This window comes from Artemia franciscana, chromosome 13, assembly GCF_032884065.1.
Source record: "Artemia franciscana chromosome 13, ASM3288406v1, whole genome shotgun sequence".
NCBI classification, from domain to species: domain Eukaryota; kingdom Metazoa; phylum Arthropoda; class Branchiopoda; order Anostraca; family Artemiidae; genus Artemia; species Artemia franciscana.
Window position 1 is genome coordinate 13,235,064 of NC_088875.1, and position 26,522 is coordinate 13,261,585.

The 26,522-nt window shown below is 37.3% G+C and overlaps 1 long non-coding RNA gene across 1 annotated transcript; it reads right to left on the minus strand.

Annotated features, from left to right (window-relative positions):
- Positions 1 to 501: 501 nt before the first annotated feature.
- LOC136034538 (uncharacterized) lies at positions 502 to 26,438 on the minus strand. Its single transcript, XR_010619200.1, has 3 exons — positions 26,301 to 26,438; positions 9,863 to 10,059; positions 502 to 618 (listed from the first exon to the last, which is right to left on the minus strand). It is a non-coding gene; the product is annotated as an uncharacterized LOC136034538 (long non-coding RNA).
- Positions 26,439 to 26,522: the final 84 nt, after the last annotated feature.

The window sequence follows — 26,522 nt, forward strand, 5'->3', positions numbered from 1 at the left end:
AAACTCGAAACAAGTACAAAATAACATGAGTAGGGCTGCTAACCCCTCATGCCTTGTAAAGACCAGAACATAATTTATGCTTTACTGAAAACAAAACACGTTTTAATCGTTTTCACTTTTTTCTTTCATAATTAAAAATCAGTTTTTGTCAATGAAACTTACAATCCATCATCATTTGTTTAGTTTTTTTGTTTTTTTTTTTAGTAAAGCGCAAATTATGTTCTGGTCTTGAGAAGGCATGGGGGTTAGCATCCCCACTCAAGTTAATTTTTGCTCGTTTTGAGTTTGACTCGGCTATTTATTGTAATTTCTCTTAATTTTGAGTTTCATTTATTTTATTGAGAGTGATTTGTGGTAGTTTTACGCTTGGAAGATTATTTGACTTTATTTTTGCTCAGTCTTGGCTTAATGGAGCTCTTTACTTTTCTTTGAAAAACTTGATTTGTGGAAAAGGTTTCCATTGTTCAAGTAGACCAAGTAGACCAAGAAGTAGACCTAGATATTGCCTTCTCCGTTTCATCCAGGGTTTGGTAGGATATGTATATATTTGCCCTTCTTTTTGACCAGGCATCCTCTGTCTAAATGACATCCATGAGGAGGTGCAATGCTGAGCAACGCCTAAAAAAGAAGGGGCTAGATTAAATCTAACTAAAGCAGTACCAGAAACAGAAAGGGCTACGTTTTAAAAGCAAATTCCCAAGTTCTTTTCCATGGAGACTTTACATTTTAGACTTCTAAAAAAGACTGTTACGTGTTAATTGGATAGCTCTATTAATCGGATCAATACAGGGAAGCTATGTTACATGGAACAGGAATGTCATCTATTGAAAATAAGAGGCTAGGACCGACAGACAAGTATGAATGGTTTATGGATCAGCTTAGGAGTCGATGGAAGACCAAAAAATCTAGATTTGGATTTCGACAATGAGAATATCAGAGACGTTGGTATTTTGTTAATACTAAACAGGATTTTGCAATGGAATATTATTTAAACTGGATTTATGGGCCAAAGAATTAGGGACTTGGATTCTTATTCGAGCACAATCTCTGACATTAAAAAAACAGTTTATGAAAGAAAAAGGAGCTCCATTAAACCAAGAATGAGCATAAATAAAGTCAAGTAATCTTCCAAGCGTAAAACTTCCACAAATCACTATCAATTAATAAATGGAACTCAAAACAAACAGAAATTACATAATTTAGTCAAACTCAAAACGAGTAAAAATTAAAATAAGTAGGGCTGATAACCTCCTCATTTTCTTATCTTCTGCAATTCTCGCATTAAAGACAGCAGAACTTCTGGAAACTAAACTGAAAACTAACTTAAAAATTAACACGAATAGCCTCATTTTCCTATCTTCTGCAAGTCTTGTATTAAAAACAATAGGATTACTGATTACATAAAAATAGCTTGATCGCTGTTAATGAGACTGGAAAATATGATGTTAATAAATGATCAACCTGTAAATATAACTGGTAGCTATTTTTTTGGCAAAAAAGCTCTACACTCTAAAGTCCAAGTAAAGGATGTTCAAATAACTCATCTGCCCTTGTCTTTTCATAATAGCTTTTTCCATAAATTCAGTTTTTCAAAGAAAAGTAAAGAGCTCTATTACGCCAAGAATGAGCATTAATAAAGTCAAATAATCTTCCAAGCAAAAAAAGTGCCAAAAACCACTATCAATTCAGAAATGAAACTACAAACGAAAACAAATTACAAAAAAATACCCAAGTCAAACTCGAAACAAGTACAATTTAACATGAGTAGGGCTGCTAACCCCTCATGCCTTGTAAAGACCAGAACATAATTTATGCTTTACTGAAAACAAAACACGTTTTAATCGTTTTCACTTTTTTCTTTCATAATTAAAAATCAGTTTTTGTCAATGAAACTTACAATCCATCATCATTTGTTTAGTTTTTTTGTTTTTTTTTTTTAGTAAAGCGCAAATTATGTTCTGGTCTTGAGAAGGCATGGGGGTTAGCATCCCCACTCAAGTTAATTTTTGCTCGTTTTGAGTTTGACTCGGCTATTTATTGTAATTTCTCTTAATTTTGAGTTTCATTTATTTTATTGAGAGTGATTTGTGGTATTTTTACGCTTGGAAGATTATTTGACTTTATTTTTGCTCAGTCTTGGCTTAATGGAGCTCTTTACTTTTCTTTGAAAAACTTGATTTGTGGAAAAGGTTTCCATTGTTCAAGTAGACCAAGAATAAATTTTTTGTCCCATTGGGAAGTAAATTTGGTTTTGACAGGATAGTCCTTCAGAAGCAGCCAATATACTTTCTGGTACTTTTTTTCAATTTTATTCGTTTCTTTAGACATCGTATTTCAATGCTAAATCTATTTTATTCAACAAAGGAAATAATACTTTTCCTTACAAGTTTAGAAATATTGTGCCATACTTAAGAATTCTGTTGAAAAGAGCATGTATCAGAGAGACAGTGGTCAGAGGTAGAGCCACCTGTATCACTTACTCACCAGAAATTCTTGCATCAATTAAAATAGAGCTGCAGATGTCTAATACATCAGAAATTTATAGAATAAACTCACCCAGTCTACACATTTAAATTTAAGATATGTTGCAAGTCCATCATTGAGCCAAAGCAAATCCCACCAATCGGTTGAGACTAAATTACAGGGTTCGGACAGGTCGGTTCATTTCAGATTATAGGCTAAGTCCTATTTATATAGGATTTGTCGGGCCCAAATATAGGCCAAATATAGGATTTAAAAGTCTTCAGGATCAGATCGGTGGTAGATGGCGTCATTTCCTGAGTTTCTGCATTTTTTTTTTTTTTTTTTTTTTAAATCAGCTGCACATACTGTGGCAACGATTGACTGATACAGTTAAAATACCTAAAATCAATCTTGCTCCTTCTTGGGCATCAATATCGATATGAGGTCAGTTTTTCTCTTTGCAAGAGACTGCTCCATTCTCGTAGATTCCACCATCTGCTCTCTTTCACTTGTTCTGGACTTCACAGCTCCTTCGAGCAAAGAAACAGCTAAGGCAATGTCTATGGAACTCTTGGACCCGGCAGCCTTCTTCATTCTATCGGTCGCTTCTTGAAGAAAAGTATCTGCTACTCTTCTCTTTTCTCTTTGCTCTAATGCTCTAAGTTTTTCTTTTCGCTTTCCAGGTCTTCTATTTCTTTCTTTTTGTCATGGACCTCCTGCAACTTCCACTTGTTGTCCTCTTCAAAAGCTCCTTTCTCCTTCTCGGATAGCTCTTCTTTTTTCTTTTCATGCAGATATTGTTGATACCAAGACCGTGCAGAACGTGCAGGATTCAACAGTTCTTTTGTAATAACAAACTGTTCTGGTTTTCCTCCATAAAGTTCCAACGTGTCATATACCATGAGTCTTGCATCCAGAATGCGTTCAGACATTAATACCTGGTCTTCACTGAGAATCCTACCAGAGCTCGAGAACCCAAGCTCAACATCTGCGCTGTCAGGCGATAACGTCAGCATCGCTTTGATAAGCTTGGTAAGTTCCGGGTACTTGCTGTCCCCGCGCTCATTCACCGGTCCAGAGTAATGGCTCCAAAAATTATCGACCTGAGTAATGTCCTCATGGGGTCCAGTTTCCGTTGGCAAAAGCAGCCAGTCAGCCTGGGCGACGTCTGAGCTTGCTCCAATTACAATCTCGCGTGCCAAAGCTACTCTGTCTGCAGTGCTTCTTAAATCCTTCATGTTGATCGGACTCAAAAAGCGTAAAGCCTCTAGAAAACCATCCTTTTCCAGAGGGCATTTGTTCAAAATATGGCGAATACCCGCAATAAAATGTTTTCGCAAATTGAAATAGAAAATGGCCTTGTCTTTCAGTGTTGCTTTCTCACAGAAAGCTCGTTCCATATTTTCTGAGACTATGGGCCTTTCTGCAAATTTTTCAGCAAGGTTCAACATTTCTGGTAAGAAATTTTCAATCTCGGTCACGAAATCTGGAGTAAAGACCTGTCTGCAAAGCATCACAACTAGTCTTTTGATCTCTGAGTTCAGAACATAAATGAGAGGCTCTTCTTTCTGGAACAGTTGGGTGAAACTTATGAACAGTTCTGCTAAGGCTAGAACAAACTCGACTTGGGCCTTCATCATTGCACTTCTGATATAAGCCACAATCTTCAGAAATTTGGGAGTGGACAGAAGTTTCTTCAGTTTTTTTCTCTCTTGGCATGAAGTTCAGGAAGTACTCTAAGATTGTTGTCAACTGCTGCATGATTCTAGCAAGGGTACGTCCGATCGTCAGCCAGCGGCTTAGAACATGCTATATGAAGGCATTCTCTGGCACTCTTACTCTCATTTGGCACTTTCAATTAATCTTCACAACGTGAAGGCCAGCCATCAAAAAATGAATGCATAAAAATAACAAAGTCGGAACTTTCTTCTCCGAATACCTGAAGACCTTTCAAGAAAGCGTTATGGATTATATGGATGTCTCAAGTACAAATATTCAGCATTCCCTTTCCTGAAACTTTTTTTTTTGGCATTGAAATTGTTCCAAAAGCTTTTGTTGACGTTTGGTCCATCACTTCCAAGCATGATCAGTTTTTCAAGTGGCAGCTGATTCTGCTCAATGGCTGATATAATCTTCCTACACAGATCATCACTTGTCGCGTGGCCCATAAAACTTGTGTATAAGAGTCTGCTCTGGATTTCGTTTCCATATGAGGACCAATATCGAACACGTATTTGTAACTCTTTTATACCAGCGTTGTTGGTTTTCTTGTCATATTCTAGTACAAGATATGACTGAACGTCCTTCACAAGCATTTGCATAGCTTACAGTAAGGATGCAGTGCATTGTGATCAGATACATGAGTTTCTTTGCACATAGGGGCACTTCGTCGGAGATCTTACCAGGGAACATCGCATGGAAGGTTGCGACAATATGGTCTGAAGAGTTAGCAGACATGGAACACTGTACTTTCTGAAGTGCCCATATTAACTCAGCTTTATAAGCGGCATCCTGCTCACAAAACATGTTTATACCAACTAATAGTTTATCCTTGGTTGTTTCATCAACTCGAGATTGTCCAACAGGTGAAACTATAGTGGATGTAGTTGAGCAGTAACTTCGGCTTTGTGTTATGCAGATCGCACATGTTGGTCTACCCCTGAGCAGCCCCAGCTGTGCAACAAAAATTTTTCAAGCAGAGTTTGCAAAAGAACGAGTATTGGTTGTTCCCAGTCTTACACCATTCGGCAATCTTTCTACCGCTACAATCCGTCTTAACAAGCCATGAACTATTAAACTTGACAGGCCCCATACTTAATTACCAAGCATCATCTGCAAAACAGCATCCCAAGATTAAAAGACCATAAAAAAGGGGGATATGTCTGGAACTGGGCTGTATTCACATCAGCCTTTAAATAGCGTTCAGGCAGGAAACACATAAGCCGCAAGAACTCCAATCTCATTAAGCAGATACTGCTAGCCTGTATACTGATCTTTGCTCATTTCGGACAGGCCCAACATGACAAAAAACAAAACATAGGCTACTAAGTCAACACAACAGCATAGCCCAGGCAGAAGCAGCTTACTAAGCCCAATACAAACATTAGTTAAGTTCAAACAGCTCAACAGTTGTAATTAATTATCGATCTACACTGAAAGACAGCAGAGTCTATAACAGAGTCAAAAGCAAAAAGAAAAGCACATCTTGGCTTACTTAAAGAGAAGTGAAAATTGCAAATCATGAGCAATGTTCTTAGTGCTCTTCAGCCGAAAATATAGGAATAATAGGATTTTAGCCAAAATACAGGCATTTTATAGGAGTGCATTAGAATATAGGAATTTATTGGAATTTATAGGCGAGTCCGAACGCTGAAATTAACAAACCACTGACGTGCCGGTTTGCGAGCTATAACAGCAGCAACTCGTTGTTTGTTTTGGGCTGAAGGAAAACCTGGATCGTATAATCTTTATCTTTCACAAAGCTGAACACAAAGTTCCTCCCTCTTTACGCTAAAGTTTAACTCTTTCTCAATTCTACTTTATTAAACAGTAAATAACTTTAGCGTAAAGAGCGGGACGTTGAGGGAGGAACAGCCCCTTTCATACACGGAGTAATTTATGTTCTTTTTAAGTTTTAATGTCGCTCCTTACTTTCAGTTAAAAAAAACTTGTTTTTTTTTATATTTAATTTCCGAACGTTTTTGAATTAATGCACGTTTTTATTTTGGCTCTCCTAAAATGAATAATTAAAACGACAATTGCGCATTAATTTTTTTTGATAAATAGCTTTCTCTTAGTTCTGATCAGACGATTTTGAGAAAAAGGGTGGGAGAGGAGGCCTAGCTAACCCCCAATTTTTCGGTTACTTAAAAAGGCAACTAGAATTTTTAATTTTTAACGAACGCTTTTATTAGTAAAAAATATACATAACTTACAAATTAACTTACGTAACGAACTTCTATATTCGTATATTTTTATTATGTATATGAGGGGGTTTGCCCCCTCGTTAATAACTCACTCTTTACACTAAAGCTTTAATTTTATCCCAATTCTTTAAGATTGACCCCTGAATCACAAAGGCTGTAGAATAAATAGTTGAAATTACTAAAAATACTTTAGCGTAAAGAGCGAGCTATTTAGAGAGATGTGGAACCCCCCCCCCCCTATATCCGTAATAATCTCTGTTCGTTTTAAGTTTTAATGCTGGTCCTTACTTTCAGTTGAAAAAACTGTTTCATATTTATTTTTTCATTGTAAAAAAAAAAATAATGCTAGAAAATCCTGCACCCCCTTCATGAAATTTCTCTTCTCCCATGACAAATTCCTCCAAGCTGAACAAAATGGCTATCTCAAAATTTTGATCTGTTGACTTTGGAAAAAAATGACCGTGGGAGGGGGCCTAGGTGTCCTCCAGTTTTTTGGTCACTTAAAAAGGCACTAGAACTTTTAATTTACGCTAGAATGAAACCTCTCGCGACATTCTAGGACGAATTGGTCGATACGATCACCCTTGGGGAAAAAAACAACAAAAAACAACACACAAATAAACACGCACCCGTGATCGTTCTTCTAGCAAAAAATACTAAGTTCCAAATTTTTGTAGATAAGAGCTTGAAACTTCTACAGAAGAGTTCTCTGATACGCTGAATGCGATAGTGTGATTTTCGTTAAGGTCATATGACTTTTAGGGGCTGTTTTCCCCTATTTTCCAAAACAAGGCAAATTTTCTCAGGCTCATACCTTTTGATGAGTAAGACTAAATTTGATGAAACTTACATATTTAAAATCAGCCTAAAAATCCGATTCTTTTCATATAACAATTGGTATCAAATTCCGTTTTTTAGAGTTTTGTTTACTATTGAGCCGGGTCGCTCCTTACTACAGTTTGATACAGAACTGTTTGATACAGAATTCCACATTTTTATAGATAGGAGCTTGAAACTTCTACAATAGGGTTCTCTAATACGCTGAATCTGATGGTGTGGTTTTCACTAAAATTCTATGACGTTTAGGTTTTTTTTCCTCCTATTTTTAAAAATAAGGCAAATTTTCTCAGGCTCGTACTTTTGATGGGTAAGACTAAACTTGATGATCATTTTTTTAAGAGTTTCGGTTACTATTGAGCCGGGTCGTTCCTTACTAAGTTTTAATGCTTCTCCTTACTTTCATTTAGAAAAACTGTTTTTTTTTTATTTAATAAGTGGACGTTTTTGAATTAATGCATGTTTTGACCTTGGCTCTCCGCACATAAATAATTAAAACGAAATTTGTATATTAATTTTTTTTTGGCTAAATGGCTTTCTCATAGTTTTAATCGGTAGATTTTGAGAAAAAAGGAGAGAAGGAGGAGGCCTAGTTGCCCTCAAATTTTTAAATTACTTAAAAAGGCAACTAGAACTTTTAATTTTTTACGAACGTTCTCATTAGTAACAATTATACGTAACTTACGAATTAACTTACGTAACAAACTTCTATATTCGTATGTTTTTCTTGCGTATATGAGGGGGTTCACCCCTCACCGATACCTCTCTCTTTACATTAAAGCTTAAATTTTGTCCCAATTCCTTAAGAATGACCTCTGAATCACAAAGGCCGTAGAATAAATAGTTGACATGACTAAAAATACTTTAGCGTAAAGAGTAAGGCATTACAAGGAGGTAAACCCCTCATATGTGTAATAATTTCTGTTCGTTTCAAGTTTTGATGCTGCTCCTTACTTTCAGTAGAAAAAGCTTTTCACATTTATTTGTTCATTGTTTTTTCAAATTATACTAGAAAATCCTGCACCCCCTTCATTGAAATTATGTTCCCCCATGAGAAGTTCCTCCGTGGAAATATCCTACCACATAACCCCCCCCCCCTTTAACTCTCTCCCCTAAACCGAAAAAATTCCCCTGAAAACGTCTGTACACTTCCCAGGAACCATTACTATATGCAAACACAGGTCAAAGTTTGTAACTTGCAGCCCCTCCCACGAGGACTGCGGGGGAGTAAGTCGTCCACAAAGACATAGTTATTAGGTTTTCGGACTATGGTGAATAAAATGGCTATATCAAAATTTTAATCCGGTGACTTTGGGGAAAAAATGAGCGTGGGAGGGGGCCTAGGGGCCCTCCATTTTTTTGGTCACTTAAAAAGGGCACTAGAACTTTTAATTTCCGTTAGAATCAGCCCTCTCACGACATTCTAGGACCGCTGAGTAGATACGATCACCGTTGGAAAAAAAACAAACAAAACAAGAGCTAAGAGCTCATATGGCACTTGTGACGAGGCCAGAAGAGCTAAGAGCCAAGAGCTCATATGGTATGAGCTCTAACAAAATTCTAAGAATCAATAGATTGACTCAAAAGGAAAATCAGAGGCTTAATGCCGGTTGGGATTAAAATAAGAGCTCTGAGTCAAGATGTCCTTCTAAATATCGAACTTCATTAAGATCCGATCACCCAATCTAAAGTTATAAATAACTCATTTTTTCTAATTTTTACTTTCACTTTAGCCCCCCAGATGGTCGAATCTGGAAAAACGACATTATCAAGTCAATTTGTGGAGCTCCCTGACACGCCTACCAATTTTCATCGTCCTAGCACGTCCAGAAGCACCAAACTCGCCAAAGCACTGAACCACTCCCCCCAACTCCCCCAAAGAGAGCAAATCCAGTACGATTACGTCAATCACGTATCTACGACATTTGCTTGTTCTATCCACCAAGCTTCATCCCGATTCCTCAACTCTAACCATTTTCCAAGATTTCTGATTTCCCCCTCCAACTCCCCTATGTCAAGAGATCTGGTCGGGATTTGAAATAAGAGCTCTGAAACATGAATTCCTACTAAATATCAAATTTCATTAAGATCCGGTCACCTGTTCTTAAGTTGAAAATACCTCAATTTTTCTAATTTTTCCAAATTAACACCCCCCCCCCCCGCTCCTCCAAAGAGAACGGATCCGTTCCAATTATGGCAATCACGTATCTAGAACTTGTACTTATTCTTCCCATCAAGTTTCGTTTTAATTACCACAAACTGTTTGAAACATGGTGATTTTTAGCCATGTTTCCACAAAACTGCACTTTCTATTAAGTTAGATTATATCTTAAAATTCTAGTCTTTATATTCACTTTTTAGGTTCAAAAGCCAAAGAAGAAGACGAAATGAAATCACTCAAAAGGAAAAACTTTGAAAAAAACAATCACCTGACATCCATAGCTTAGGTAAGCTTATTACCATCTATCATTATTATGCACAAGAGTGAGGTTGGCCTCAGAGAATATATTCTAGGTTACTAGCTTTTAATGGTAGGCCATACAATTATTTTTCCTCTGACTAGTGGCAACTCTAATTACATATAACGAAATATATTGACTACAGACTTTTGACTATAAACACAAATGCTCTATCACCTGTTATGTTAGATAATTTGACAAGCAGCTGAAATTTCTTGGTGCATAAGGCTCTATTCCAAAATCCAAATAGAACAGTAAATACATGTCTGAACATCATAGTAGGGGAGCCTCATTTTCCTATCTTCTGCAAGTCTTGTATTAAAAACAATAGAATTTCTGATAACATAAATATAGCTTGATCACTGTTAATGAACCTGAAAAATATGCTATTGATAAATGATCAGATTATATAATTAATTTAAAAAACTTTTTCCATGACACAAGTTTTTCAAAGAAAAGTAAAGAACTCCATTAAGCCAAGAATGAGCGAAAATAAACTCAAATAATCTTCAAAGCGTAAGACTATCACAAATCACTATCAATAAATAATTGAAACTCCAAACGGACAGAAATTACAAGAAATAGTCATGTCAAACTAAAAATAAGGAAACATTAACATGAGTAGGGCTGATAACCCCTATGCCTTCTTAAGACCAGAACAAAATTTGTGCTTTACTGAAAAAACAAACTTGTCAGTTTAATGGACATACATTGAGTTTTTTATCTAAATGTTTTGATAATTTTTCATTAATACAGTAAGAAAGGTGAAAACATTTCAAACGTATTTTGTTTTCGGTAAAGGGCAAATTATGTTCTTGTCTTAAGAAGGCATAGGGGTTATCAGCCATACTCATGTTAATGTTTGTTCATTTTAATTGACTTGGGTGTTCATTTTAATTTCTAGGGCATAACTTATAACCCTTGCCCCACGGGCTGTGGGGAGTGGTATTCTTAAGGACATAATTCCCGGACCTTTCAATTGCGTTGAACAAAATGGCTATCTAAAAATGTTGATTGGATATGTTTAGGGATACAGTAGGCGTGGGAGGGGGGTCAGTTGCTCTCAAATCACTTCTGACTATTAAAAAGGGCACCAGCCCTTTCGATCTTCAATCAACCGAGCTCTTTATGAAGTTTTTACAACAACAAATGGCTATCTCAAAATTTCTATCAGATGCATTTCATGACAATACAAGGTGTGTGTGTGTGGGGGGGGGGGGGGTATCCACCCTCCGATCAGTTTAAATCTCAAAAGGCACTTAGACTTCTGATAAGCAATACAAGGAGCCCCCTCCGAAGTTTATACGATCACGCTTTCTATATAAGCCAAAAATTTCTAGTGCATAGCTTACAACCCTTTCCCTGAGAGCTATGGGAGGGTTGTCATCCTCGAAGACATAATTTCCGGATGTTTCAACTACATTGAACAAAATGACTATCTCAAAATTTTGATTGAATGTGTTTGAAAATTGTGGCCGTGGCAGGGGAGTTAATTGCCATCTACGATTGATCATAGTGGAGCAAGGAAAAATTAAAGCAAAAACTAAATAAACCCAAAAATAAAAACACTCAAGTTATAAACGGAGAAAAATGTTATCATTCAGTATCACTTTTATCACAGACTTCTCACAGATTTTCGACCATCAAATCAGCGGTAGGCTACTACGATCATGAGACAACTATACTAGCTAAACGAATTCTCCACAAAGAACTTAATGAGCCTAATAGACTAGTAATCCGTGCTAAAGATGAGGACAATATTCTCGAAATGTCGAAAACCTTAGTAAACGCCGCGAAGCAAAAAGTGAACATTCCTAAATTCGTGATATTCAGCCCCTGTGAAGTTCCCGCAATAGGCGATGCCGTTAGCGTCACAGCTATTTCTAAAATAAACGAAATGCCTAGGAAGTTGGACGGTGCTCTAGCAACGCTAACCCGCCCTCAAATGAGCCTGCCTAAGCCCTCTTAGCAATCCTTAAATTGTGCACCCCCCTGAAAGCCACCATACGCTGTTATGGTGAAAAATCCACCAACTGACCTTAAAGGCCCAAACGAACGCAAGGTTTTCTTGGACTCCATGTGCCAGAACTCTGTGGAAGACGTTACGGAATGAAAGTGCACCAAAAACGAGTGGAAACTTGTCGTTCGAACTAAGACAGCAGCCACGAAAATAGTTGAAACTATGAAAACATCAAGCCCAAGTCTAAATGCCTCATTAAAAGAATCTGCTTATATCGGCGTGGTCAAGCGCGTGCCGGAGGATATCGATCACTCGAAGCTCGAAGAATTAATACCAAAATGTACGAAGGTAACCCAGTGTGGAAAGTCGAGAACATATACAGTATATTTTAAGACGCGGAGTGATCTTGAAGTTTTCCTAGAAAACTCGGTTAGAATTGGCTACGAACGATTACAACCCCAAGAATTTGTCTTCCTTCCACGCCGTTGTTTCAACTGCCACAGGATAGGCCATCTAGCTTCCAACTGTAAAAATCCATCAACATGTTCAATGTGGCTCGCATGAGCACATTTCCACGCGCGAAGCTCCCTGCTCAAAACTCCCTTTTTGTGTAGAGTGTAAAGTGCCGGGTCATACCTGCTACAGTATTAGTTGTCCCAAAAACAGGCAACTACAGAAATCATGAGCAAGTGCTATAGCTTCATTTCATGGAACATCAATGGCTCGTTCATTGAGAAGCTCCCGATCCTTAGTGATTTAAGTGTCGAACATGATGTAGTGTGCATTCAAGAGCACTTTATTACCGTGCAAAGTGAAAACCTCCTAGAACTCAATCATACCACGAAGGCCTACAGAGTCCCAGCTAAACAGAGCGGCAGCCGAGGAAGACCTTCAGGAGGCCTTGCTACGTTTGTTCGGTCATGTGTTCTGTCCAGTCTATTCGAAAAGTCTGACAATTTTCTCGCAGTACGAATTGAAAGTTGCGTATTTATTAACGTGTATTTGCCAACAGATTATAAAGATGAGCGTTCAGAACGTCTTTTTGCCCTTTCTTGTGAGAAACTAAATTCATGTATATCTAAAATTAAGCGCCAGGGTTTTTCTTGTGTAGTAATTGGAGATTTCAACTGCAACCTTTCTGAGATTTCTTCTCTACAATCATCCCGTACCTCTTTGATTAAGAATCTTTTAGGTGATTACCTTGCTGTGGTAGGAAAAGATAGAGATTTAACATATATTCACAGCTCCTTCATTGTGTCAAATCTAGACCATGTTGCCATTTCTCACAATTTAACTGTTCAAAATGTTAGGGTAGTAACGGACTATCAAATTTCTGACCACCTTCCTGTCTCGTCTTCTGTACATATTGTCTCTTTGAATGGTCACCAAACCCGCCAGGAAACTCAACAGCCTAAATTTCGTCTTGATTGGCTTAAGGCTGATAAGCAACTATTTGCTCTGGCGACAGAAGAAATTCTTAATAAAATCCGTATTCCCTTTAATCTCCTCTAAAAACCGAAAGATCTCTCTAAAGAAGAAGTCCGAATTTGTCTCAATATTTATTGTACAGAAATTTGTCACACTCTCCTTCATGCTGAGAGGTTAGCGGTACCTAAAGTAAAAGTTCGTAAAGGAATGGTGCAAAAATGGCCCGAAAATCATTCGCTGGTAGCCGCTTGTCATCAAGCAAAATTCTGGTTTTTGGTATGGAAAGATTGTGGGCGCCCAAGATCTGGTACCATTAATAGCATCAGACTGACTACGAAGCGTAGATTATCGAAGGCGCTCTCCCTTCACCACAAATCTCTCGCTGATAGCTATTCCGCCCGTGCAAAACAGGATCGAAATTTTCTTTTCAAGTCTGTATCTTTGGCAAAGCCTGCCCCTCTGTTGTCGCCGTCGAGGATTGGTATTCTTATTATGCGAGTGAATTTGCTGCTCCTAGCCCCCAGCTTGAAGACATGTATGAGAGAGAATTGGATGAGTTCCTTGATAATCTTCCACACGGTGATTTTGTTGTCAGTTTAGAGTCCGTTATGCAAGCAATTCGTTGGTTGAAAAATAAGTCTTCTTGCGGAATTGACCGTGTTAGCGCTATCCATATTAAGCATGGTGGTTCGGTTCTCCCTATGCATCTTTCGCTTCTTATGCAGATGATCTTCATGCAAGGTGTTGTTCCCTCATCCTTCCGCGTAGGGGATCTTACCCCCACTCCGAAGAAAGGGAAAAATGAAATCAAATGCTCGTCTTTCCGCCCCATTACAGTCGCCACATCTTTATTTAAACTATTCGAGCTTCTATTCATTAATGAACTGGAAACTAAATGCTACACCCCGCCACGTCAATTCGGATTTAAGCGCCGCACTGGTTGTGCCGATGCCTTGACGGATGTAGTGAGTGTGCTACTCGATGCGGATTTTTCTGGAGAGAGCATAGCCTTAGCTAGTCATGACATCAGCCGTGCATTCGATTCACTCATACACGCTGTAATGTTATAAAAAGCTTCACAACGAGGTCTGAATCCCTGCATAGTTTGATCCCTATGTGATATGTACTCGAGGCTGTCCATTCGCCTAAAGCTTCCTCCCGACCAAAATTTGCCTCCCCGGCCTCATGAAAAATTGATCCCCATTTTGAAGGGTGCCTGCCAGGGAGCTGTCTCCTCCCCTCATTTTTTCAATAATTGTTCATTGTTCAATAATTATGTTCTTCAAGCACAAGATAAATGCCCAGCCTCATGCATTCTTTCCTCTATAGACACCTTCTTAGTATGCTACGCCGACGACGTCTTGAACTTAAGTAGAACATTGCAAAAAGCTTCTGACATTTTTGAAACGCTTAAAACCGAATATCTAAAACTTGGCCTCAGTTTTAACACTGAGAAAACCGAGATAGTTCTCTTCAATTGGCAAAAAACACCACACATGCCTTCACTGCTTTTTGGTGAAAATCTCGTGAATACTGCTGACCACATAAATTACCTCGGAGTCCCTATTGGCTCGTCTCTAAGGCATACACGTCTTCTACTGATCAAACACCTCAATCGACGAATCTCCGGCTCGTATGCTTCCATAGTCTCTGCTAAATTTCGTTTTAGCCGCCCCCTCCTTGCTAGCCTATATAACGCTACTGTTTTACCTCATATTTTGTACCCGGCACCATTTTGGAAACTATTCTCGAAGGCTGAATTGTCTAAAATCCGTGCGCTTTTCTTCCGTTTTGCTAAATACCTCCTACGTTTTCCTCCCTGGTACAGAAACTCAATCCTCATTAAAAATTATCACATAACCGACCCTCATGTTGCAGTTGAAAATGTAATTAAAAGACACAATATTAAAATAGTATATCACGATTGGTATAATCTCCTTTTACAATAGATCTGTTTTCGTTTTATTCATTTTAGTGCTATTTTGTTTGCCCTTTTATTAGTTGAGTCTCTTTCTAGTTATTTCTCTTCTGATATGTTCTTATATATTTTCTTATATTTATATGTTCGTGCTCCGTCTTTTTCATTTCGTATGATTGACGGGTTTTCAAATAAATAAATAAATAAGTAAATAACAGCAGCCTGCAGCTCCTCTCTAACAAAAATAGCCACATCTCTCCTAGAACTAGAGTCCCATAATTATGAAAAGTTTATAACCATTGGTGCTGATGCAAGATTCTGTAAGTTTGGTATTGATAAATTTGGGACACACTTCCACAATTGCAAGTATATCAGCTTGTTCTTTTAAAAGATCCAAGATGGCCTCATTTCATATATGTGAAAAACTGTTGGCATTGATACTGATAATTTTTAAAGACGTTTGGCTGAGGTGACAATTTAAAATATTTTGGAGAGGTGAAAAAGAGTAAGAGAAGGTATTTTTAGGTGTGTGGAAGGAACCAAAGGACAAAACAGGACTTCCATTTGTGAAGGACTTGAAGGATGGTTCAAAAAGCTCATTAATACTTAACAGCTCTTTCCTATCTACTATATTACTATTTACACATCTTACAGGGGTGGTAAAAGGGACATCTAATAGTCCATGGCCTGGTGGAAATGCCCTCTACCTGGATGGATCAAGTTTTTTGCAATAATCTTCCTGTGGTTGATAGCTGGATTTGGCTCATCAAGCTCAGTCTGATGCCTGAGTTCAGCAACCAAGGATTTTCTTTTTTTGTGGTCTTCCCAAGATGCATCTTCCTGAAACTGAATTTCTTGTTGGAGTTCGTATGATCTTTGTAAGATACGTTTTTTTGCATCTAAGTTTTGGACAGAGAAAAGGATAGGAGGGGGGTGACTTTTGGCAGATTCTTGGTGACTTATATCTGGCTGTCTGATGGGTTGCTGGGTGGTTAAAACCTTATTGGTACACAGAATATGTCTAAAATTACTTGTGCTCACATCAGTAATCTCAGACTGCTCTGTGAGATGTTTTATTACAAACTCCTTATCACCATCTATTCTTGACTGCAAGGGGATATCATATGCAACTATGTTGTATTCCCTCCAATCCCTGCCCTTCTCCTGCCTGAAAATTCTGTGGATTTCATCTTCAAGGAGGGAGTCAATACCCTGTTTCATTTTTGATGTTTCCTGCTGCACTAACATGTTCTTTAACCTCTGAAACAGTGCATTTATCAGCCATGGTTTTTTCTAGGTCATCAGCACACTCTTTGACTTTGTCTATTCTAGCATTAATGTAATTTTTCAGCCCCTCTACCATGCCCTTCACTATTTCGACAATAGCCAAGGCATTTGGGACCTTGGACGTTATTAGATTTAAAATTTTGGCTAATGAAAGGAGGTTGGCTGGGGAACTAGAATGCTTGAATGGACAGTACCACTGCATACCTCCAACACTTGACATTTTTGTAAAAAGTTCATATTCAGGAAGAGACATTTTAAGGCAGTCTATGCAAAGCCATTTTTCACATCCATCCCACAAAACAGCTTTAGAGTTTGGATCAAGACCTATTTTTCAGCCTGCACAGAAATCTTGAGACTTGGTTGGACTACACAATTTCTGTTTACATTCACGTTTAGAAGCCATGCTAATTTGTGATAGGGTTTTCTGAACTTGGGGAACGGGGTGATTTTGGACCTGTGGGAAGTGCAAATACTCAAATTGCCTATCCCCAGCAGTTCAAGGATGGATATCTAGCTGGTACCAATATGGCCCTTTGTGTTTGTTATTGCTCTCTTCTACACAGGTTTCTCCAAAAGTTGAAGTTATATGACTCAGTTAACTTATTCTGTGGATTTTTGGAAAACAAATACTTTATAACTATAGACTGGCAATACTATATAATAAAAACAGTGAAAAACAAACAAGATACACAAGTCCTTAGAGAATTGAAAATGGATGAATTAACTTAAAAATCTGAATATATAAAGTCCAACACTGTGGTAGGTCCCTTAAATTAACACTTAGGGTACCACAAGATTAGGGATAATGCAAATAATAAGGAAAACAGATGTGTCTCACAGTTTGTTATATATTTATCGAGGGTTTAAATTTATGCAGCCACATGGGTTTGTTGTTGTATTTCAAATATGGCTGACACTTTATTTTCTTGGCTAAAAGATTTCAGGATGCATAATAACCGGTAAATTTGTAGTTGACAACATAATTAAGCTAGGATAAAAGTGAATACATCATTTGGTGCCTTTTATAGTTAATAGTCATTGACTATAGCCAAATGATTCAATAGTCAAATCTGGGGGAAATACCATTTTGAGCCCTTAATGGGTTCAAAACAGCCAAACTAAGTTGGATGACAAATCCAAAACAATTTCTAAATTTTTTCATCCACTATGTTTCTTCTGTCAGTTTTAATATTTTTTACATAGGCCTATAGGTGAAACAGCAGTTTTTAATTGGTTAAACTGAATAAGAAGAAAACATGGCAGATTTTGTTTTTATTGAACTTAAACTTGACAAATCAACATTAAAGAATTATACAGATTTTGGAAAATAGATTTTATTATGAAATAGTAAATTTTAACCCAAATTCTAGTTTTGCTACTTTTTGCTATCTTGGAAAGAGGTTAGGTTACAAAAATGAAACTTTCAGTAATGGATCCAGGGCCAAAAACACTCTGAAAAGGCATAGCCAAGCCAGCATGTTAACCCTCTTCTGATTTATAAGTCTTAGAAATTTGCCTGCTTGACATGTCTAGGTTAAAAGACCTCTTTTTGGGAAAGATCAGTTTCTTGGGGATTCCAGAAAAATAGAGATGGGTTTTAGGACCACTCCTATTTTACTTCAGCATGATGCAATGTGAGGGTAGTAACAAGAGCCCTGTCTTCTTGGTAAAATTATCACAAATAATTTGTTAACATAAGTTAAAAATGTGGTTCTATGTTTTGAAAAGCAATTGAAAAGAAAAAATTTAATTAAATCTTTGTGATTTATAGAATAAATTTCAAGCAATTAAAGTTAGAATTTTGAATCAGAAGAAAATCAGCTTTTTGTTAATACGTGAATAAAACTAAAACACTCAAATGATATGTACATCAAAATAGTATAATTAATATTTCTAAAAAAGAGGTGCTTGTAGGTAGGTCAATAAAGATTTTTAGCTCTTTGTTGACACATATAATTCTTCTCAATTCCTCTTTGGTGATAAGATGTGAGAACTTGAGTTTTATATAATTTTGCTCAATCGGACACTGGTTTTTTAGCCTATGACTATTGAAATTTTGACAACAATATTTTGCTTCGGCCTATTTTTTAGTTATCAGTCTCTTTTTCTCTCGTTTTAGTTCTAAGAATTCAATTCCTGTTATTTGAGTCAAATTTTAAGCCATATCAGTGGTTTTATTTTCTAAATTTAGAGTGTATTTGAAGATTTTTGGAAGATTTTTGATGACCGTAGATATGATATCATTCAATTCAATTATTTTATTCAAAAAGAAAAGAAAACACATAACAACAATAATAATAAAGATCCTAGAAGCGAACTTGTTAAGGACCAAAACAACAAAAAATTGTAAATGAAAAAGAGAGAAAAGAAAAAAAAAAAAGAAAGAGAAAACAAGGGTAATTAAAGCAAATTGAACAAACATTTAGAGAAATATAATATCAAGATTTTAGTACATTGTTATATAGCGTCCGAAAACTTGTGGATAGCCCGACACTGGAGGGTATTAAATTCCATTGAATTATAGATTTATAAATTGGGGATCGCTGGGCGGAACTAGAGATACACCTGGGGACAATGAAGGAACGGTTGGATGAACGGAGACAGTGGCCTTCAGAATTATTACTATTAAAATAAGATAATAAGTGGGGAGGAAGATTTTTATGGTAAGCGGAGTATGCAAGGGATAGATTTAACTTTTTGATGATTTGTTCAAAAGGGATAATACCAAAATCGGAGTACAAGTCCTTGGTGGGATATAGTCGTGGCAACCGAAAAACTGCTTTGACGGCACGGTTTTGAGCAGATTTTAATTTATTGGTAACTGAAGGATAAGTATTGCCCCATACAGATCCGCAGTATGAGATGTATGGGTAAATAAAAGAATAATAAAGGGTGACAAGGATATCGGGAGGAAGAAAATAATTCACACGATTAATTATACTTACCTGTCGCAAAATTATGGCTCTGATATAGGACACATGTGTTGCAAATGATAGGCAGGAGTCTATGTGGACACCAAGAAACTTGGCAACTTCGACCTGCGGGAGGAGATTAGTAGAATATTTTAGGCCAAGTGCTGGCTGAACTTCATTTTTTTTGTAAGGGGTTTGAAATAATACCACCTGACTTTTCTTGCTGTTAATGGTCATGCAGTTAACGAGACACCACTCCTGTACTCTATTCAGAAGGGTTTGAGTAGAGGTGACGACGGATGGTAAATTAGGACCGGTGATGAAAAAGTTGCTATCATCAGCAAAAAGTACTGGGTGCACTGATGGGCCCAGGTCCGTAATCAAATCATTAATATAAAGGAGGAAAAGTATTGGACCAAGAACAGAGCCCTGTGGGACGCCCCTCCGGACAGGTAGGGGATGTGAAGACACCCCGCCCAGTCTCACACTCTGTACTCTACCAGAGAGATAAGAGCCGAACCATGAGAAAGGAACTCCGCGAATCCCTAGGTTATTGAGTTTACTTAATAAAACACAGTGATCAACCATGTCAAAGGCCTTTGAAAAATCCAGAAATAAGCCCAATACAGTATTTTTAAGGTCAAGTTGGGAACGTATAAACTGTGTGGCGTCTATTAGTGCATGAGCAGTTGAAAATTTGGCACGGAAGCCATATTGATGAGGAGAAATCAACGAATCTGATGAATGATTCCCAAATACAAAGGGAGAAAGACGTCGGAATATAATTCTCTCGAGCACCTTAGATATAACTGGGAGAAGTGAGATTGGACGATAATTACTTATCTCAGACGGATCGCCTTTTTTATGAATCGGGATAACAATTGCTGATTTAAATATTTCTGGGAAGACTCCATTGGTCATAGACAGGTTTGCTATGTGCACAATGGGTTCACAAATATAGGAAGATACGGTCCTAAGAAGCTTATTACTTATGCCAAAGAAGTCAGGTGTACTACTATTAGAGAGAGATTCGATAACTTGAAGCACCTCTTTGCGATCAGTTGGAGAGAAAAACATGGATCTGGGATTCTTACTAGGGTGTACTGATTGTGAGAAGGAACAGGAGTTAGCATTTGGAATATTAGTGAAATAATTATTAAAAGCATCCGGTACTAAAATTGGGTCAATTAATCTGCCACTGATGTCCCTAAGGTTAATAGGAACAGATCTTGAATTCCTTTTTTTTGAAAGGATTTCATTTATTGTAGACCAAATTTTTTGCAAGTTCCCTTTGCAGTGAGAGATTTTTGAATAATAATAATTTTTCTTTGCTTCCCGGATGAGTTTGGTATATATGTTTTTGTATTTTTTATAATTAGTCAGGTCAATAACGCTACTGGTTTTGCAAGCTAACTTATATAGGTCATTTTTTCGGTATGAAGAGATTATCAGGCTATTTGACATCCAGGGGCGTATATGGGTAGTTTTTCGGTTCGATTTACGAACTGGAAAGGTTGAACTAATAAGATCACTCAATCCCTGTGTAAAACTACTTGTGGCTGAATTAACATCCTGACAATCCAAAGTCTTGGACCAGTCGAAGGATTTCAAACAATCCGTGAACCGGTTCATATTCACAGTATTATATATTCTATTAGACGTAGGGGTATTAGTTCTACGGGGTTGAGTAGCTGATAGGGAGGGTAAGGAAAGATAGATTGGAAAGTGATCTGACAGGTCAGAAAATATTATTTTGGAGGACAGGTGGTTTCCCAGGGAAGTGGATACAAAAATGTTATCAATTAAAGTAGCGGTAGACCTCATGGGATCAACTCTAGTAGGAAAAAGGATTGTGGGAAGAAGACCACTTGAGGTAAATGTTTCAAAGAAGGTATCACTATCATTGTTATTGCTAACATTTAATAAATTACAATTGAAGTCCCCAAAAACTATTGCCTTCTTTTGTGGTAAATTAATAAAACTAGAAAAATCATCAAACTGATTACAAAAGAAAGGTGTCGGAAATGAGGGTGGTTTATAAAATAACGAAAAAATAAAAGAATTCTCGTCTACACTTATGTCGACGATTATTGAATAAACGCATCTATTATTTATAGGTTGTGAGAACAAGAATTCACAATCTAATAGTCTGGTGAATTTTAGACTTGATCGGATGTAAAGAGAAATGCCACCAGAGGACTTGGTTAATTTTCTTTCAATATGAATAGCTTGAAAGCCAGTGAGGGAAAATTCATTAGTATCATCAATTTCTGAAAGCCACGTCTCCGTTATTCCAATTACGTCGAAAGGGCAGTAACCATTTGTTAAAATTAAATCTTTAAAATTAGCCCACTTATCCCGTATGCTTCTGATATTAAAGCAAATTACATTAAGTTTGGTCTCTTCCATTAGCTTAGGTTTCACATTTTTCACAAAATCAAAAGTGTCGAGATATTTACAGTTAATTTGGTTTAAAGGGCTATCGGGGCTAGCTAAGGTGTTGGTGGACAGATTATTTTGGTCATCGTAATAATTAAAAACAACATTATTGCACAGTGACAAATTATTAAGAAACGTAAAATCTTGTAAAGTACTTGTACTTATGTTTGTTTGACTGTTCATTTCTTAAGCAGTAGTTTCTGTGCTTCTGGACATTTATACGAATAACAGGGGTGGTCGGAGGAGCCACAGAGAGCACATTTCATGACAAGTTGACATGGGTTTTCTTTGGAGTTCTGGTGGTCACCAGCGCATTTAGAGCATCTCGGGGAAGCTTTACAGTTATTTGCAGTATGGCCGTAGCACTGGCATTTGTAGCACTGGGTAGGCAAAAACTTGTACTCAGTTATAGGTAGACGCTCGTAACCAATAACAAGGGGATTCTCAGTGGCATAGTTTAGGTGGTCACGTGACTCAAACTTTAATCGAAAAGACCTCGTACTTCCTAACTGAACAACTTCTATACAGTTATTAGCGAGATCGCATAGGTCACTTTTAGATGTTCCGTCAGGCACTCGGCGTACTATACCGAAAAAGGCAGGACTCTTCACTTTAGCATTAATGGATTGGTCTCCTTTGCTTAATGCATCTGCCAAAGTATTGGCGGCACCCTTGTCCGACAGAACTACTTGCCATGCATCCCTCCTAGGCCTCAAAACAACTATGCTTGAACTGACACCCCCACAAGCTTTATCCAGGAAATCTTTTCGAGCGTCAGGATTATTCAAGTTTTTTGGTGGATTTTTCACAATAACTGAATAGGACGGTTTTGCGGGTGGGGGAGGTTTCATATCAGGAATAGTTTGCACGACTGACCTTGCTTTATGGTGCTCAGCGAAGCTTTTAAATTCCATGTAGAGTTCATTAACCTTTCGAGTTAACGTAGCTGTTGTCTCCCCTGGCACACATGGGACCTGATCTGGCTCGAAAATCAGATACTGAGGTAGGCTGATCTTTTTCTCATCACAAAGATCAAAGGCTCGAACCATATCACTAACATTATCAGTCACTTTGGGGCGCTCAGTTACCCTAGTAATAGAGGCGTCAGCCCACAAAATCTTCTTTGCTTCAATTAACATATCTCCTTTGAAAAAATCGCAAGCAATTTTTACAATATTATCAGCTGAACAACCTGCATTTCTAGCCCGTGAAATGAAATTCAACACGGGATTCAAGACAAGTCTTTCACCTGGCATCATCCGGTGAAATGATCAAATTTCATCAAAATTCGTGGGCGGGGCCACAATAGTTGTCAGTAAAAGCAATAGCAAATCAGGTAGCAATACTCACAAGATATATATTCAGAAGTTGCGTACACAATTTTAATTATCCAAAATCCAATTATTCAAAGCAAATTGTTCACAGCACGTTACACAACTTAAATAGTTGCGTACACGATGTTAATTATCCAATTATCAAAAGGATAAAAAGAAGGCAGATCTGTTTACCGGTGTTTTTAAAAATGATTGTTCAGATTTTCATCCCAGCCGACCTCCTTTTTGTAATCTCCCTCTTACCTGTTCTTATAAGGGTACTCTGATGAAACCTTTTTCCCAAGATGAATTTTGTGTAGCACTTAATTCTCTTAACATCAAGTCTTCCCCAGGATATGATGGTATTTATATGAAGTGGATTCTTGAGTCCCCAAAGGTGGTTCATACAGCCCTCTTAAGTCTTTATAATCTTATTTGGTCAAGTCAAAAGTTCCCAGATGCCTGGAAGATTGCTCAGGTATTCCCAGCTTTAAAACCTTCTTATTCATCTAATGATCTCAAGTCTTACTGTCTTCTATTGGTATTACCTTCCTTTAGTAAAGTTCTGGAAAGGCTTGTCTTATCAAGAATTGAGTGGTTTGCTGAAGTCAACAATCTCTTTCCTAGTGAACAAACAGGTTTCAGAAAAGGACATAGCTCTTTAGACAACATTACCCAGCTAAAAATTGATGTTTGTAGCTCTCTCAAAATAAGACATGTCACAATGACTGTTCTGTTTGACTGGTCGAATGCCTATGGAAATGTAGTCCACAATAAATTATTGGAAATCCTAATAAATCTTGACTTCCCATATTCTTTTATAAGTTTTATAAAGTCTTTTCTAACTGATAGATATTTTTACGTTCAAGTAAATCAGTCTAGAAGTGAGCAATGCCCCATTACAAGAGGACTTCCTCAAGGTGCAATATTGAGTCCTCTTCTATTCAACTTGTATGTTTCTGAATTTCAAGTATCTCATGCATCATTTGGCCTTTATACAGATGATTTGATCATTTGGAAGTCAAGAAGGGATATTAGCCTTCTTCAACAGGATATAAGTTTAGTCCAGAGATTCTCTTTAGCATTTGGCTTCCCAATCTCAATCAGTAAAACTAAAGCCATTATATTTACTAATGGTACTCTAGATCCTCCTAATCCACTGACAATTTTCTCAAGGGAGATCCCATATTGCAATTCAGTGAAGTTACTTGGTTTATTAATGGATTCTAAAATGCAGTGGCATGAACATATTAATTCTTTGAAATCTCTGATTATTAAGAGACTTTGTATTCTAAAAAGACTTGCTGGAAGTAAGTGGGGATGTCACTCAAAAATTATTTTGGATTTTTACAAATTATATATTTGTTCAAATATAGAATATGGGATTCAAATTTTTCAGCTTGTCCCCCATCCTCATTCAAAATCCTTGAATCTTTACAAAATTCTGCCATTCAAATAGCTTTGGGTGTGCATAAGCATACTCCTCTGTCAAAGTTAAGAATACTGTCGGGATTGGTGTCCCTAAGTGAAAGAGCATCTAGTCTAAGGATAAAGTATTTCTTGCAAATCCAGGCTTATGGAGCCAAGCATGCTGTATATGTACATACCTTTGCTGAGAAGTCAGCCTGTCCCAATGCCCATTCATCATGGAATCAGTTTCAACTGGAGGTCCCAAACTGGAATCAACATTTGCTTTATGCATATCCCTTTACTGAGTCCCCCCCATGGGACATGAGTCCTCCAAGCTGTCAAGTAGAACTTATCTCTGTTAGTAAAGATTTGATTCCTAATTACAAGATCCACACTATTTTGGCTGAACACATCTCAAAAGCTTACCCCAACTATAGAAAAATATATACAGATGGATCTGTCCAGAGGGAAAGAGCTGGAGCAGGAGCATGTATCCCATCCCTGAATTTGAACATTTATTCTCCTCTCCCATTGGGATCTTCTATCTTGTCTGCTGAATTATATGCCATCCGCCTGGCCTTGGATGCACTTATAAATTACAACATGGAATCTGAAAATATACTCTGTCTCTCCGACTCTAAATCAGCATTACTACTGATCCAAAATATTAATATAATTGCTAATGACAAAGATTTATATAATGTTAGAAGAGAGCTTCTTAATCTTAAGATCAAGGAAAATTAAGTTTATTTTCAACATGTTCCTAGTCATAAAGGTATAAAATATAATGATATGGCTGATTCTCTAGCAGCAAAGGCTTCCATGTTATCTCCTAGTCCTTCCTCTGACCTCAATTCACAAGATATTATCAGGCAAAGATCCAAAGTTAATCACAGTAAATTAAGGTTATCTCCATTTCATACAAGATTAAATACAGTGCTATATTACCAGCTGAAATCAGGTGCCTTACTTCTAAATAGCTTGTTATTTAATTGGCAGCTACATCATTCCCCTTTATGCCAAATCTGCTTTTCAGCAGAGGAAACAATCCAGCATATTTTATTTTATTGTCAGGCTCAGAGTGAGGAGACTGTTGTTCTTAAGCGTTTCTGCTCCTTGGCTAAGATTCCAAATACTTATACAGCTATCCTGGATTCTAGCCTGCCATGGGAAATTGATTGTAAGATATTTAAGACAGCAATTGATACCTTAAAGAAGAGAAATATTATTTAATAAAGATTAAAGCTTGAAGAAGTCAATAATTAAAGGGATGCAATTTATCCATGGTTTTTGATTGTGCAGAAGAGAGCAGAAATGAGTAGAGAGCTGTATTGGTACTGGCCGGCCTAGTGCCTTAAACTGCTGGGGACAGTTAGCTCAGGTACTTGCACTTCCCACAATCAATAACAGTGTATTATTGTTTATAATCGTATATATCCATTGTTTGCAGACTGGAGGAGAATAGCGCTTCCAGTAGCTAGTTTTTCTGGAGAAGAAGTCAAAGAGGTGAAAGGACTTGTTGTTAGTCTATATACCTCCCTACAATTTTTGGAACTGGAACTCATCAAAGGTCACTGCCATCTAGAAGGAGAAGGAGTGGAGGTAGGTACTTTAAAGCAGCCTTCTTTTTCTAAACACACTTTAGTCTGTAAACCAATCCCTGAAAGTTTTATTTTCCTAACCTAACACCTTTTTGAGATAGCAAAAAGTGGCTAGAATTTTAGTGTTTTAGCTTAGTGTTTGTTTTGTCCCTAGGTCTGCATTGGAAATGAGTAGCCTATATGTTTCTAAGGACAAAATCAAGTATTTTAGAAAATGTATGGAGGGCAAATGGCCCCCCCCCCCTAATTCGTGTCACTGTCTCCCCTAGGCTCAAGGCCACACCTCACATTCACAAAGAACAACAATCTCTATGATAAGACATTTTTAAATAAAACTGTAACATTACTTTTCTGGCTCAGATACTAATTCTTTGTTTACTGTCACATCATTCCAAATGTTGTCATCTGTACTAGCCATTTTTAGTTTTATTTGTTGTTGTTGATTCCAACGTTTTTGGAGCATGAGTCAGCTCCGTCACGTACGTATCAATCTTGTCCAGACAATGTGTATGGAGAATTTTTAAGAAACGATGGCTACTTTCAGATTAGTGAATTACTTAGAATCGTTA